This window comes from Nicotiana tabacum, chromosome 19 (assembly GCF_000715075.1).
Source record: "Nicotiana tabacum cultivar K326 chromosome 19, ASM71507v2, whole genome shotgun sequence".
In the NCBI taxonomy this organism is placed as follows: Eukaryota; Viridiplantae; Streptophyta; class Magnoliopsida; order Solanales; family Solanaceae; genus Nicotiana; species Nicotiana tabacum.
The window spans coordinates 9,975,610-9,990,958 of NC_134098.1; positions in this window are offsets into that span (position 1 = coordinate 9,975,610).

Sequence of the window (15,349 nt, forward strand, 5' to 3'; positions counted from 1 at the left end):
TTGGATATAAAACTTATTAAAAACATAATAGTAATTTCTTTTATTTAAAACAACTCAATCGTCGAAAATCAGTAAAAACCAGAAATATAAATCTTCAGAGCCTCGTACTATAAAGCCAAAGCCAACACAATACAATAAGGAGCACAAAACACATAATAATAAAGTCAAATAGTACATCACAGAAGAAGACAAAAATTTATATATCACGGAAAAATAAAATGACCAAAGGTAAGTGCAGCCATAGAAAAATATCAACAAAGGGTACTCCCGAGGTACCGCCTCCTAGTCCCAAAAATAAGTAAATTTCAACAAAAGAGCACTACCAAGATACCGCCTTGTAGTCCAAAAATAAATTCACAATCTTTTCTTATATCACCGTGGTAGCCTTCACATTTAGTTTTAAAAATAATTATTTTCCCGAAATAGCATCCCCTGTTTTAGCCCACCTTATCTCACCGCATGACTTCTAGCAGTTCCCCTACTACCGACGCTTATCAAGTCCACCTTATCTCACCGCATGCATTTCAACACCCTGACCTTATATCACCGCATGCGTATCAATATCACAATATTTCACAAATCACACCCCAAGTGTCCAAATATCACAGCATAACACCGCTTGCGCCTCAAGTGCTCAAATATCACAACATATTATAAATTGCACCTCAAGTGCTCAAATATACAACATATCACAAATTGCACATCAAGTGCTCAAATATCACAACATATTACAAATTTCACCTCAAGTGCTCAAATATCACAACATATCACAAATTGCACATTAAGTGCTCAAATATCACAACATCTCATAAATTGTACCTCAAGTGCTCAAATATTACAACTTGTCACAGAAATCGACAATAATATTATTTTTCACAATAAGGCGCCCACGTCTCGATCATAATGTGCAAAACATCTTAAAAAATATTCGGAAGTGAACAACTCAGCCGAATAATATTTCACAATTTAGCACTTTGCCTCAATATGATTCATGGCCTTTATAATTCAATACCAAATTTCAACAACATGAACTTAAAACTAATTCATCAAGGAACAATACCTCTTTGAAATCACAACTTCAGGAAATAAATAGATTTATTCCTCTTATTAACTAAATTTTCCATATAAATTATCTGTAGATAAAATCAATAATGAAAGTATTTTTCATAAATATAGAAACTCAAACAAACACAGAGTTCACATAAAAGTCAAGTGTCAATCACACAAAATTATCATATAAAAATAAGCTCGTCAAACAAGGAATGAGGCACGACAAATAAGGGATTTAATAAGTTCCAACAATTTTTCAATTTAATACATAAGGGTATCTACGAATTTTAACTGATATAATTTGCACATATAAACCAAGTACGTACTCGTCACCTCGTGTACATGGTTTTCAATCACACAATTTTCACATAATACTCAATGCCTAAAGAAAAATTCCTCCACACAAGGTTAGCCAAGATACTTACCTTTTTGAAGTTAGGCCGATATTCCAAAATAGCCTTCTTGCTTGAATTGACATCCGGACAGCTAAAATCTATCCAAATTAATTGTATAACTTCATTAAAATTCATCGGAAATAATTTCAGATAATATAACGCCGACTTAAAATTTCACATTCAAAAAGTCAACCAAATGTCAACGTGGGGTCCGCCTCTCGGAACCCGACAGAATGTCAAGACCCGAAATTCTCACCTTCTGACCGTGATGGCGCCTGATATTTTACTTGCTAGGCAAGCCAACGTTAGTATAATATTAACCAATTTTTAAATAATATTTACATTATTAATAATTAAGGAAACAAATGCGGAAGCAAAGTTTGAAATATAGTGAAATAATCCATAAAAATAACGGTGTCTAAATACCATCCCAGAATTGGTGTCACAAGTGCACAAGCTACTAGAATAAATACAAATAAAGGTCTGAATAAAATAAAGCTGTCTGGAATAAACACACAGCCAAAGTAAAATAGACTGGGACATCAGAACTACGGACGCCATGCAGTTATACCTCAAGTCTCCTCTGAATAGCTGAAATTTGAGCAACACTATGGCACGCCGCTGGGACCAACTCCAAAATCTGCACAAGAATTGCAGAGTGTAGTATCAGTACAACCGACCCCATGTACTGGTAAGTGCTGAGCCTAACCTCGACAAAGTAGTGACGAGTCTAAGGCGGGTCACATGCAATTCATATAACAAATAATTTAAGGGTTCTATTCCCTCAAGTCAAGGTTAACCACGACACTTACCTCGCTTTGCAAATTTCAATCAATTACTCAACCACAACTTTTCCTTTTAAATTTACCTCCGAAAGCTTCAAATCTATTCACAAACAATTCGATATTTTCAATATGAATCATAGGAATTAATTCCATATGAATTTATAAATTTTCCGGATAAAATCTGAAATTTATTAAACTATTCGGCAGTGGAACCCACGTCTCAAATCCCGAAAAAACTCGCGAAATCCAAACACTTGTTCCTCTACGAGTTCAACCATACAGAATTTATCCAATTCTGATATCCAATGGACCTTCAAATCTTAAATTTTCGTTTTTGAAAAGTTTTACAAAAATTCCAATTTTTTTTTATCTAAATCCGAAATAAATGATGAATATAGACATGGATTTGTGAAATATAATCACTTTTGGTTATAGAACACTTACCCAATCCAAAGTTGTGAAAATCCCCCTTGAAATCGCCCAAATCCGAGACTCAAAACTAAACAATGAGTAAAAATGGCTAAGACCCGATTTTATGTATTCTGCCCAGCATTTTCGCATCTGCGGGCTATATTTTCGTACCTGCGGTCTCGCATTTGCGAGACAAAGCTCGCATTTGTGAAACACGGCAGCTTGACCGGTGGCCGCATCTACGCGCTTCTGCGCAAAAGGACCGCATCTGCGATGGAAGTCTCGCTTCTGCGAGCTCGCACCTGCGGTCAAAATTCTGCAGGTACGATTACACCAGAACCCAAAATTAATTCCAATTCTTGTTCCGATTTCGATTCAAATCACACTCGGGGTATTCGGAACCCAGTCCCAATATACCAACAAGTCCCATAACATAATACGGACTGACTCGGGGTCTAAAATCACGTCAAACAATACTGAATTTTCAATTCACACCCCGATTCGAACTTTGAGTTTTAAACTTTTAAATTTGCAAATCTCGTGCCAAAACATATTAAATGAATCCAGAATGACTTCAAATTTGGCACACAAGTCATAAATGATATAACGGAGCTGTTCACATTTCCAGAATCGAATTTCGGCTCTGATATCAAAAAGTCAACCCTGTGGTCAAACTTGGAATATTTAGCCTTTAAATTGCTAGTTCCATTAAATGGTCATAACTTGAGCTAGGGACCTCCAAATTAAATTTCGAGCATACGCCCAAGTCCCAAATCACGATACGGAGCTACCGGAACTGTCAAAATACTGATCCGGGTCCGTTTACTAAAAATGTTGATCAAAGTCAACTCAGTTGAATTTTAAAGCTCTATTTCACATGTTAATTCATTTTTCACATGAAAACTTTTCGGAAAATTGTACGGACTGCGCACACAAGTCGAGGAATGATAAATGGTACTTTTAGAGGTCTTAGAATACAGAATTGCTTATTAAATGTAAAGATGATATTTTGGATCATCACATTCTCCACCTCTAAAACAAACATTCGTCCTCGAACGGAGTTAGAAAAAAAAAGTACCTAAGCTGGTGAATAAGTGTGGATATTTACTCCGCATGTCCGACTCGGACTCCCAGGTAGATGCCTCTACCGGCGGACCTCTCCATTGCACTCGAACTGAAGGATAACTCTTTGACCTCAACTATCGGACCTACTGGGCTAGAATAGCCACCGGCTCCTCCTCGTAAATCAAATCTTTGTCCAATTGGACTGAGCTGAAATCTAACACATGGGACGGATCACCATGATATTTTCGGAGCATAGACACATAAAACACCAAATGAACCGCTGATAAACTAGGTGGTAATGCAAGTCTGTAGGCTACTTCCCCCACCCTCTCAAGAATTTCAAAGAGTCCGATATACCTAGGGCTCAACTTGCCCTTCTTTCCGAACCTCATTACACCTTTCATAGGTAAAACCCGGAGCAATATTCGTTCTCCAACCATGAATGCAATATCACGAACTTTGCGGTTGGCATAACTTTTTCGCCTAGACTGAGCTGTGCGAAGTCGATCCTGAATAATCTTGACCTTATCCAAGGCATCCTGTACCAAATCGGTACCCAACAACCGAGCCTCTCCCGGTTCAAACCAACCAACTGGCGATCGGCATCACCTTCCGTATAATGCCTCATATGGAGCCATGTGAATGCTTGACTGGTAGCTATTATTATAAGCAAACTCCGCAAGTGGTAAGAAATGATCCCAAGAACCTCCAATGTCTATAACACAAGCGCGGAGCATATCTTCTAATATCTAAATAGTGCACTCTGACTATCCGTCTGTCTGTGAATGAAATATTGTACTCAACTCCACCCGCGTGCCTAACTCATGTTGTACAGCCCTCCAGAAATGTAAGGTAAACTGCATACCTCGATCTGAAATAATAGACACTGCCACACCGTAAAGGCGGACAATATCACGAATATAAATTTCAGCTAACCTCTCTGAAGAATAGGTAACTGCAACTGGAATGAAATGTGCTGACTTGGTCAACCTGTCCACACTGACCCAAACTGCGTCAAATTTTCTCTGAGTCCGTGGGAGACCAACAACAAAATCCATAGTGATACACTCCCACTTCCACTTAGGAATTTCTAACTTCTGAAGCAAATCACCAGGTCTCTGATGCTCGTATTTAACTTGCTGACAATTCAGACACCAAGCTACATATGCAACTATATCCTTTTTCATTCTCCTCCACCAATAATGTTTTCGCAAATCTTGATACATTTTGGCGGTACCTGGATGAATAGAATACCTGGAACTGTGTGCTTCTTCAAGAATTAATTCACGAAGTCCATCCACATTAGGCACACAAATACGACCCTGCATTCGCAGAACCCCATCTTCCCCCACAGCAACCTGTTTGGCATCACTGTGCCACACCGTGTCCTTAAGGACAAGTTCATCATACTGCCTCTCTCTGATGCGCTCATATAAAGAAGACCGAGCGACTGTGCAAGCTAGAACCCGACTGGGTTATGAAACATCTAACCTCACAAACTGATTAGCCAAAGTCTAAACATCTGCAGCTAATGGCCTCTCACCAACCGGAATGTATGCAAGACTTCCCATACTCACAACCTTTCTACTCAAGGCATCGGCCACCACATTGTCCTTTCCGTGGTGATACAAAATGGTGATATCATAGTCTTTCAACAACTCCATCCATCTTCTCTGTCTCAAATTAACATCCTTTTGTTTGAACAAATACTGGAGGCTACGATGATCAGTAAATACCTTACACAAGACACCATAGAGGTAATGCCTCCAAAGCTTCAGTGCATGAACATGATAATTCTTCTCGTGAACTTTCAACTGTCGTGACGCATATGCAATTACCTTGCCATCTTGCATTAATACTGCACCAAGCCCAATGTGAGATGCGTCATAATATACCATATACGATCCTGAACCTGTGGGTAATACCAATACTGGCGCCGTAGTCAAAGCGGCCTTGAGCTTTTGAAACCTCAACTCACACCCATCTGACCATCTGAATGGGACACCCTTCTGGGTTAGTCTGGACAATGGGCTCTCTATAGATGAAACCCCTTCCACGAACCGACGATAATAACCTGCTAAACCCGGGAAACTCCAGATCTCCGTAACCGAAGTAGGTCTAGACCAATTCTGAACAGCCTCAATCTTCTTAGGATCCACCCTTATGCCTTCTGCTGATACAACATGCCCCAAAAAGGCAACTGAGTCTAACCAAAACTCATATTTTGAAAACTTGGCATATAACTGATTATTCTTCAAAGTGTGAAGCACACTTCGAAGATGCTGCTCATGCTCATCTCGATTGCTGGAGTAAATTAAGATATCATCAATGAATACAACCACAAAAAAATCCAAATAAGGCTTGAACACCCGATTCATCAAATCCATAAATGCTGCTGGAGCATTTGTCAACCCAAATGACATTACTAGGAACTCGTAATGCCCATACCGAGTTCGAAAAGCTGTCTTAGGGACATCAGATGCCCTAATCTTCAACTGATGGTAACCAGATCTCAAATCAATCTTCGAAAATACCTTGGCACCCTGAAGCTGATCAAATAAGTCATCAATTCTTGGCAGCGGATCTTTGTTTTTGATAGTGGCCTTGTTCAACTGCCGATAGTCTACACACATCCGCATCGAGCCATCTTTCTTCTTTACAAATAATACTAGTGCACCCTAGGGCGAGACACTGGTCTAATGAATCCCTGATCAAGCAAGACTTGTAACTGCTCTTTCAATTCTTTCAACTCTGGCGGGGCCATACGGTATGGTGGAATAGAAATGGGCTGAGTGCCTGGAGCCAAATCAATACAGAAGTCAATATCTTTGCCGGGTGGCATCCTCGGCAGATCTGCAGGAAATACTTCTGAAAATTCACGAACAACTGGTATTGAGTCCATAGAAGGGACATTCGCACTACGATCGCGAATATAAGCCAGATTGGCTAGACACCCTTTCTCTACCATACGCCGAGCTTTTATATAAGAAATAACCTTGTTGGAAGAATAGCCAGGAGTTCCTTTCCACTCTAACCGAGGTAACCCCGGCATAGCTAGGGTCACTGTCTTGGCATGACAGTTTAATATAGCATGAAAAGGAGACAACCAATCCATACCCAAGATGACATCAAAATCTACCATATCAAGAAGTAGAAGATCCACACTAGTCTCAAGATTACCAATAGTAACCACACACGAACGATAGACATGATCTACTACAACAGAGTCTCCCACTGGTGAATAAGTGTGGATATTTACTCCGCATGTCTGACTCGGACTCACAGGTAGATGCCTCTACCGGCGGACCTCTCCATTGCACTCGAATTGAAGGATAACTCTTTGACCTCAACTATCGGACCTACCGGGCTAGAATAGCCACCGGCTCCTCCTCGTAAATCAAATCTTTGTCCAATTGGTCTGAGCTGAAATCTAACACATGGGACGGATCACCATGATATTTTCGGAGCATAGACACATGAAACACCGGATGAACCGCTGATAAACTAGGTGGTAATGCAAGCCTGTAGGCTACTTCCCCCACCCTCTCAAGAATTTCAAAGAGTCTGATATACCTAGGGCTCAACTTGCCCTTCTTTCCGAACTTCATTACACCTTTCATAGGTAAAACCCGGAGCAATATTCGTTCTCCAACCATGAATGCAATATCACGAACTTTGCGGTCGGCATAACTCTTTTGCCTAGACTGAGCTGTGCGAAGTCGATCCTAAATAATCTTGACCTTATCCAAGGCATCCTATACCAAATCGGTACACAACAACCGAGCCTCTCCCAGTTCAAACCAACCAACTGGCGATCGGCATCACCTTCCGTATAATGCCTCATATGGAGCCATGTGAATGCTCGACTGGTAGCTATTATTATAAGCAAACTCCGCAAGTGGTAAGAAATGATCCCAAGAACCTCCAATGTCTATAACACAAGCGCGGAACATATCTTCCAATATCTGAATAGTGCACTCTGACTGTCCGTCTGTCTGTGGATGAAATGTTGTACTCAACTCCACCCGCGTGCCTAACTCATGTTGTACAGCCCTCCAGAAATGTAAGGTAAACTGCATACCTCGATCTGAAATAATAGACACTGCCACACCGTGAAGGCGGACAATCTCACGAATATAAATTTCAGCTAACCTCTCTGAAGAATAGGTAACTGCAACTGGAATGAAATGTGCTGACTTGGTCAACCTGTCCACACTGACCCAAACTGCGTCAAATTTTCTCTGAGTCCGTGGGAGACCAACAACAAAATCCATAGTGATACACTCCCACTTCCACTTAGGAATTTCTAACTTCTGAAGCAAATCACCAGGTCTCTGATGCTCGTATTTAACTTGCTGACAATTCAGACACCAAGCTACATATGCAACTATATCCTTTTTCATTCTCCTCCACCAATAATGTTTTCGCAAATCTTGATACATTTTGGCGGTACCTGGATGAATAGAATACCTGGAACTGTGTGCTTCTTCAAGAATTAATTCACGAAGTCCATCCACATTAGGCACACAAATACGACCCTGCATTCGCAGAACCCCATCTTCCCCCACAGCAACCTGTTTGGCATCACTGTGCCACACCGTGTCCTTAAGGACAAGTTCATCATACTGCCTCTCTCTGATGCGCTCATATAAAGAAGACCGAGCGACTGTGCAAGCTAGAACCCGACTGGGTTATGAAACATCTAACCTCACAAACTGATTAGCCAAAGTCTAAACATCTGCAGCTAATGGCCTCTCACCAACCGGAATGTATGCAAGACTTCCCATACTCACAACCTTTCTACTCAAGGCATCGGCCACCACATTGTCCTTTCCGTGGTGATACAAAATGGTGATATCATAGTCTTTCAACAACTCCATCCATCTTCTCTGTCTCAAATTAACATCCTTTTGTTTGAACAAATACTGGAGGCTACGATGATCAGTAAATACCTTACACGAGACACCGTAGAGGTAATGCCTCCAAAGCTTCAGTGCATGAACATGATAATTCTTCTCGTGAACTTTCAACTGTCGTGACGCATATGCAATTACCTTGCCATCTTGCATTAATACTGCACCAAGCCCAATGTGAGATGCGTCACAATATACCATATACGATCCTGAACCTGTGGGTAATACCAATACTGGCGCCGTAGTCAAAGCGGTCTTGAGCTTCTGAAAGCTCAACTCACACTCGTCTGACCATCTGAATGGAACACCCTTCTGGGTTAGTCTGGTCAATGTGCTTGCTATAGATGAAAACCCTTCCACGAATCGACGATAATAACCTGCTAAACCCGGGAAACTCCAGATCTCCGTAACCGAAGTAGGTCTAGATCAATTCTGAACAGCCTCAATCTTTTTAGGATCCACCCTTATGCCTTTTGCTGATACAACATGCCCCAAAAAGGCAACTGAGTCTAACCAAAACTCACATTTTGAAAACTTGGCATATAACTGATTATTCTTCAAAGTGTGAAGCACACTTCGAAGATGCTGCTCATGCTCATCTCGATTGCTGGAGTAAATCAAGATATCATCAATGAATACAACCAAAACAAAATCCAAATAAGGCTTGAACACCCGATTCATCAAATCCATAAATGCTGCTGGAGCATTTGTCAACCCAAATGACATCACTAGGAACTCGTAATGCCCATACCGAGTTCGAAAAGCTATCTTAGGGACATCAGATACCCTAATCTTCAACTGATGGTAACCAGATCTCAAATCAATCTTCGAAAATACCTTGGCACCCTGAAGCTGATCAAATAAGTCATCAATTCTTGGCAGCGGATCTTTATTTTTGATAGTGGCCTTGTTCAACTGCCGATAGTCTACACACATCCGCATCGAGCCATCTTTCTTCTTTACAAATAATACTAGTGCACCCTAGGGCGAGACACTGGGTCTAATGAATCCCTGATCAAGCAAGACTTGTAACTGCTCTTTCAATTCTTTCAACTCTGGCGGGGCCATACGGTATGGTGGAATAGAAATGGGCTGAGTGCCCGGAGCCAAATCAATACAGAAGCCAATATCTTTGTCGGGTGGCATCCTCGGCAGATCTGCAGGAAATACTTCTGAAAATTCACGAACAACTGGTATTTAGTCCATAGAAGGGACATTCGCACTACGATTGCGAATATAAGCCAGATAGGCTAGACACCCTTTTCTCTACCATACGCCGAGCTTTCATATAAGAAATAACCTTACTGGAAGAATAGCCAGGAGTTCCTTTCCACTCTAACCGAGGTAACCCCGGCATAGCTAGGGTCACTGTCTTGGCATGACAGTCTAATATAGCATGATAAGGAGACAGCCAATCCATACCCAAGATGACATCAAAATCTACCATATCAAGAAGTAAAAGATCCACACTAGTCTCAAGATTACCAATAGTAACCACACACGAACGATAGACATTGTCTACTACAACAGAGTCTCCCACCAGTGTAGATACACACACAGAAGCACTTAGAGAATCACAAGGCATAACCAAATATGAAGCAAAATAGAAGGACACATAGGAATAAGTAGATCCTGGATCAAATAGAATTGAAGCATCTCTATGGCAAACTGGAATAATACCTGTGATCATAGCATCAGATGACTCGGCCTCAGGCCTAGCTGGAAAAGCATAAAATTGGGGCTGGGCCCCACCACTCTGAACTGCATCTCTGGGACGGCCTCTAACTGGCTAGCCTCCACCTCTAGCGGTCTGACCTCCACCTCTAATGGCCTGACCTCCACCTCTAGCTGCCTGACCCCTGCCTCTAGCTGGCTGAGCAGGCGGTGAAGCAACCGGTGCCGGCATGATGGCACGAGAATCCTGCCGAGGTCTGTTACTCGCCAATCTAGGGCAATACCTCCTGATGTGACCAATGTTCCCACACTCGTAACACCCATCCTGATGTCGTGGCTGCTGAAGCTGACCCAAATAGACCGGATAACCACTGTAGTAACTCTGGAGTGGTGGTGCACTAATAGGATCTGAATGTGCACTGAATACTGGTTGCCTAGAGTAAGGCATAATAGGACCGTGAATCCCTTAAGCACCGGAGGATGCATGAAGTGCTGAATGAAACGGTCTGGGAGGATGACCCCTACCTCCAGACGAGGCACCACTGAAACCACCGAACTGACGAGGCCTTTTATCAGACCTCTGCCCTCTCTCATGTGCAACAACCATCTCAATCCTCCTGGCGACATTAGCAGCCGCCTGAAAAGAAATCTCACTTCCGGTTTCCTTGGCCATATGAAGTCTGATAGAGTGAGTGAGTCCCTCAATAAACCTCCTCACTCTCTCTCCCTCCGTAGGTAGTAAAAGGAGAGCATGACGAGCCAAATCCACAAAACGGGACTCATACTGAGTAACAGTCATACTGCCCTGCTGTAGACGCTAAAATTGTTTGCGGAATTACTCTCTCAGTATTATAGGGAGGAACTTCTCCAGAAATAGCTGAGAGAACTACTCTCAGGTAAGTGCAGGTGATCCGACTGGTCGGGTCAATGTATAATCTCTCCACCACCTCTTGGCGGAACCCGTCATCTGAAATACAGCAAAATCAACCCCATTGGTCTCAACTATACCCATGTTCCGTAGCACCTCATGGCAGCGTTCAAGATAATATTGTGGGTCCTTAAAAGGTGTACCACTGAAGTGAACTAGATAGAGCTTAGTAAACTTATCCAGTCTCAATAAGGCCTCAAAAGACATGGCGGGCCTATCACCAGTCTGTGCCGCAACAACTGGCTGAACTACTCTAACTGGCGAGGCTGTTGGAGCCTGATTCTAGGGAGCCATCTGCTCCAGAGCGGGAGTAGTGGGAGTTTGTGCTCCTCCCCCAGCCTATGAGACGGCTGGTGCTACTGGAAATGTACCATTATGGGCCACGCCTTCCATAAGACTTACCAAATGGACTAGAGCGTCCTGAAGTACTGGAGTGGCTATGAATCCTTCCGGGACCTGAACTGGTCCAACTGGTACATTCTGAACTGGGACCTCCTCCTGAAGGTCTACCTGAGGTTCTACAACATGTGCAGCTTCTCGGGCTGTGGTCTGAGCTCTACCTCGGCCTCTAGCATGGCCTCGGCCTCGACCTCTACCCCTAGCCATAGTTGCCACCAGGGGTTCTGGTCCCTGTCCATCGGTAGAGGTATTACGTGTTCTCATCATCTGCGAGAGAATAAGAGTAGAATGATTCAATCATCGATGATAAAATAAAATTGCACGACAGAATAAGAAAGAAGTAATATTGTTCCTAAACTTCATAGCCTCTGAGAGATAAGTACAGACGTCTCCGTACCGACCCTTCAGACTCTACTAAGCTTGCTCGTGACTCGTGAGACCTATGTAACCTAGTACTCTAATACCAACTGTCATGACCCAAAATTCTCACCTTCGGACCGTGATGGCGCCTAATATTTCACTTGCTAGGCAAGCCAACGTTAGAATAATATTAATTAATTTTAAAAAAAAAATTAAATTATTAATAATCAAGGAAACAAATGCGGAAGCAAAGTTTGAAATATAGTGAAATAATCCATAAAAATAACGGTGTCTAAATACCATCCTAGAATTGATGTCACAAGTGCACGTGCTTCTAGAATAAATACAAATAAAGGTCTGAATAAAATAAAGCTATCTGGAAATAAACACACAGCCAAAGTAAAATAGACGGGGACTTCAGAACTACGGGCGCCATGCAGTTATACCTCAAGTCTCCTATGAATAGCTGAAATCCGAGCAAAACTATGGCACGCCGCTGGGACTAACTCCAAAATCTGCACAAGAAGTGCAGAGTGTAGTATCAGTACAACCGACCACATGTACTGGTAAGTGCTGAGCCTAAGCTCGACGAAGTAGTGACGAGGCTAAGACGGGTCACTTACATTACCTGTACGCAATATTAGAAACAACAACAATAATAGAAACAAATCAAGTAACTCATTTATAATAATCGAAGCCAACTCAGCAGTCATTACCAATTATCATTTCCATCAATTCAGTTGCAGCGTGCAACCCGCTCTCACAATATATTCATATTTAATTCTGTTGCAGTGTGCAACCCGCTCTCATAATATTTTTATTTTTATCACGTTTGTTGCGGCATGCAACCCGATCCTCCAATATTGACTTTTAATAAGTCTGTTGCGGCGTGCACCCGATCCTCCAATATTAACTTTTAATAAGTCTGTTGCGGCATGCAACCCGATCCTCCAATATTGACTTTTAATAAGTCTGTTGCGGCGTGAAACCCGATCCTCCAATATATTCATTATAATCAATCCTGTTGCGGCGTGCAACCCGCTCCTCCAACATATTCTTTTACCAATCAATTCTTATAGAATAAATTCCCCAATAAACGCAACCATTAATATAAAATCATAAGACAACAAGCATACAACAATTATAATTTAATTATGAAACAAACAATGATAATTAGCAATTTATTATAGAAATCAGGGAGAAAATAGACGGTTTAATATTTAATATGCTAAATGTCAAATAATAATTTAAAACACATAATTCAAATAGCATGAAACAATTAATGCAAAAATTCAAAAATTAATATTTTGACAAAGAATAAGAGAGAAATAATTATTATAATAATTAATTTATGATTAAAAATAATTTATGATTTCCATGTAAATAGGCAAACAATTAATTTGACGACGTATAGACACTCGTCACATCACCTATACGTCGTTCACATGCAATTCATATAACAAATAATTTAAGGGTTCTATTCTCTCAAGTCAATGTTAATCACGACACTTACCTCGCTTTGCAAATTTCAATCAATTACTCAACCACCGCTTTTTCTTTCAAATTTGCCTCTGAAAGCTTCAAATCTATTCACAAATAATTCGATATATTCAATACGAATCATAGGAATTAATTCCATATGAATTTACAAATTTTTCGGATAAAATCTGAAATTCATTAAAATATTCGGCAGTGGGACCCAAGTCTCAAATTCCGGAAAAACTCACGAAATCCAAACACCCATTCCGCTACGAGTTCAATCATACAGAATTTATCCAATTCCAATATCCAATGGACCTTCAAATCTTAAATTTTTATTTTTCGAAAGTTTTACAAAATTTTCAATTTCTTCCATCTAAATCCGAAATAAATGATGAATATAGACATGGATTTGTGAAAATATAATCACTTTTGGTTATAGAACACTTACCCAATCCAAAGTCATGAAAATCCCCCTTGAAATCGCCCAAATCCGAGACTCAAAACTCAAAAATGAGTAAAAAAGACTAAGACCCGATTTTATGTATTCTGCCAAGTATTTTCGCATCTGCGGGCTATATTTTTGCACCTATGGTCTCGCATTTGTGAGACAAAGCTCGCATTTTCGAAACAGGGCAGCTTGACCGGTGGCCGCATCTGCGCTCAAAAATGTCACACCTGCGATGTCCGCTTCTGCGCAAAAAGGCCGCATCTGCGAAGACCGCATCTACGATGGAAGTTTCGCTTCTGCGAGCTCGCACCTGCGGTCAAAATTTCGCAGGTGCGATTACACCAGAACCCAAAATTTCAGATTTTGCTTAAGTCCAATTCTTGTTCCAATTTTGATTCGAATCACACTCGGGGTATTCGGAACCCAGTCCGAATATACCATCAAGTCCCGTAACATAATACGAATTGACTCGGGGTCTAAAATCACGTCAAACAACACTGAATTTACAATTCACACCCCAATTCGAACTTTGAGTTTTACACTTTTAAATTTGCAAATCTCGTGCCAAAACATATTAAATGAATCCAGAATGACTTCAAATTTTGCACACAAGTCATAAATGACATAACAGAGCTGTTCACATTTCCAGAATCGGATTCCGGCTCCGATATCAAAAGGTCAACCCCGTGGTCAAACTTGGAATATTTAGCCTTTAAATTGCTAGTTCTGTTAAATGGTCATAACTTGAGCTAGGGACCTCCAAATTAAATTTCGGGCATACGCCCAAGTCCCAAATTACGATACGGAGCTACCGAAACTGTCAAAATACTGATCCGGGTCCGTTTGCTAAAACTGTTGACCAAAGTCAACTCACTTAAATTTTAAAGCTCTATTTCACATTTTAATTTATTTTTCATATGAAATCTTTCCGAAAAATTGTACGGACTACGCACGCAAGTCGAGAAATGATAAATGGTGCTTTTCGAGGTCTTAGAATACAGAATTGATTATTAAATTTAAAGATGACATTTTGGGTCATCACATAGAATTTTCATGAAATCCCAACACCTATTTCGATACGAATTCAACCATACCAAAATTATCAAATTCTGATAACGGATCACCTTTCAAATCTTAACCTTTCGTTTTTGAAAGATTTTGCAAAAATCCCATTTTTTCCATTTAATTCACTAATAAATGATAAAAATAAACATGGAATCATGAAATATAATTAAAACCGAGTAGGAAACACTTACCCCAATCCATTTGATAAACATTCTCTCAAAAATCGCTTCAATCCGAGCTCCATAGCTCCAAATATATTGAAATGAGCTTATAAAAATAACTTCCCAATAAAAACACTAATCTCGTCGCTGAATGTCCATATCCCGTCACTAAAAGCTCATTTCCCGTCACTAAAGGTCCGCATCAGAACCTGC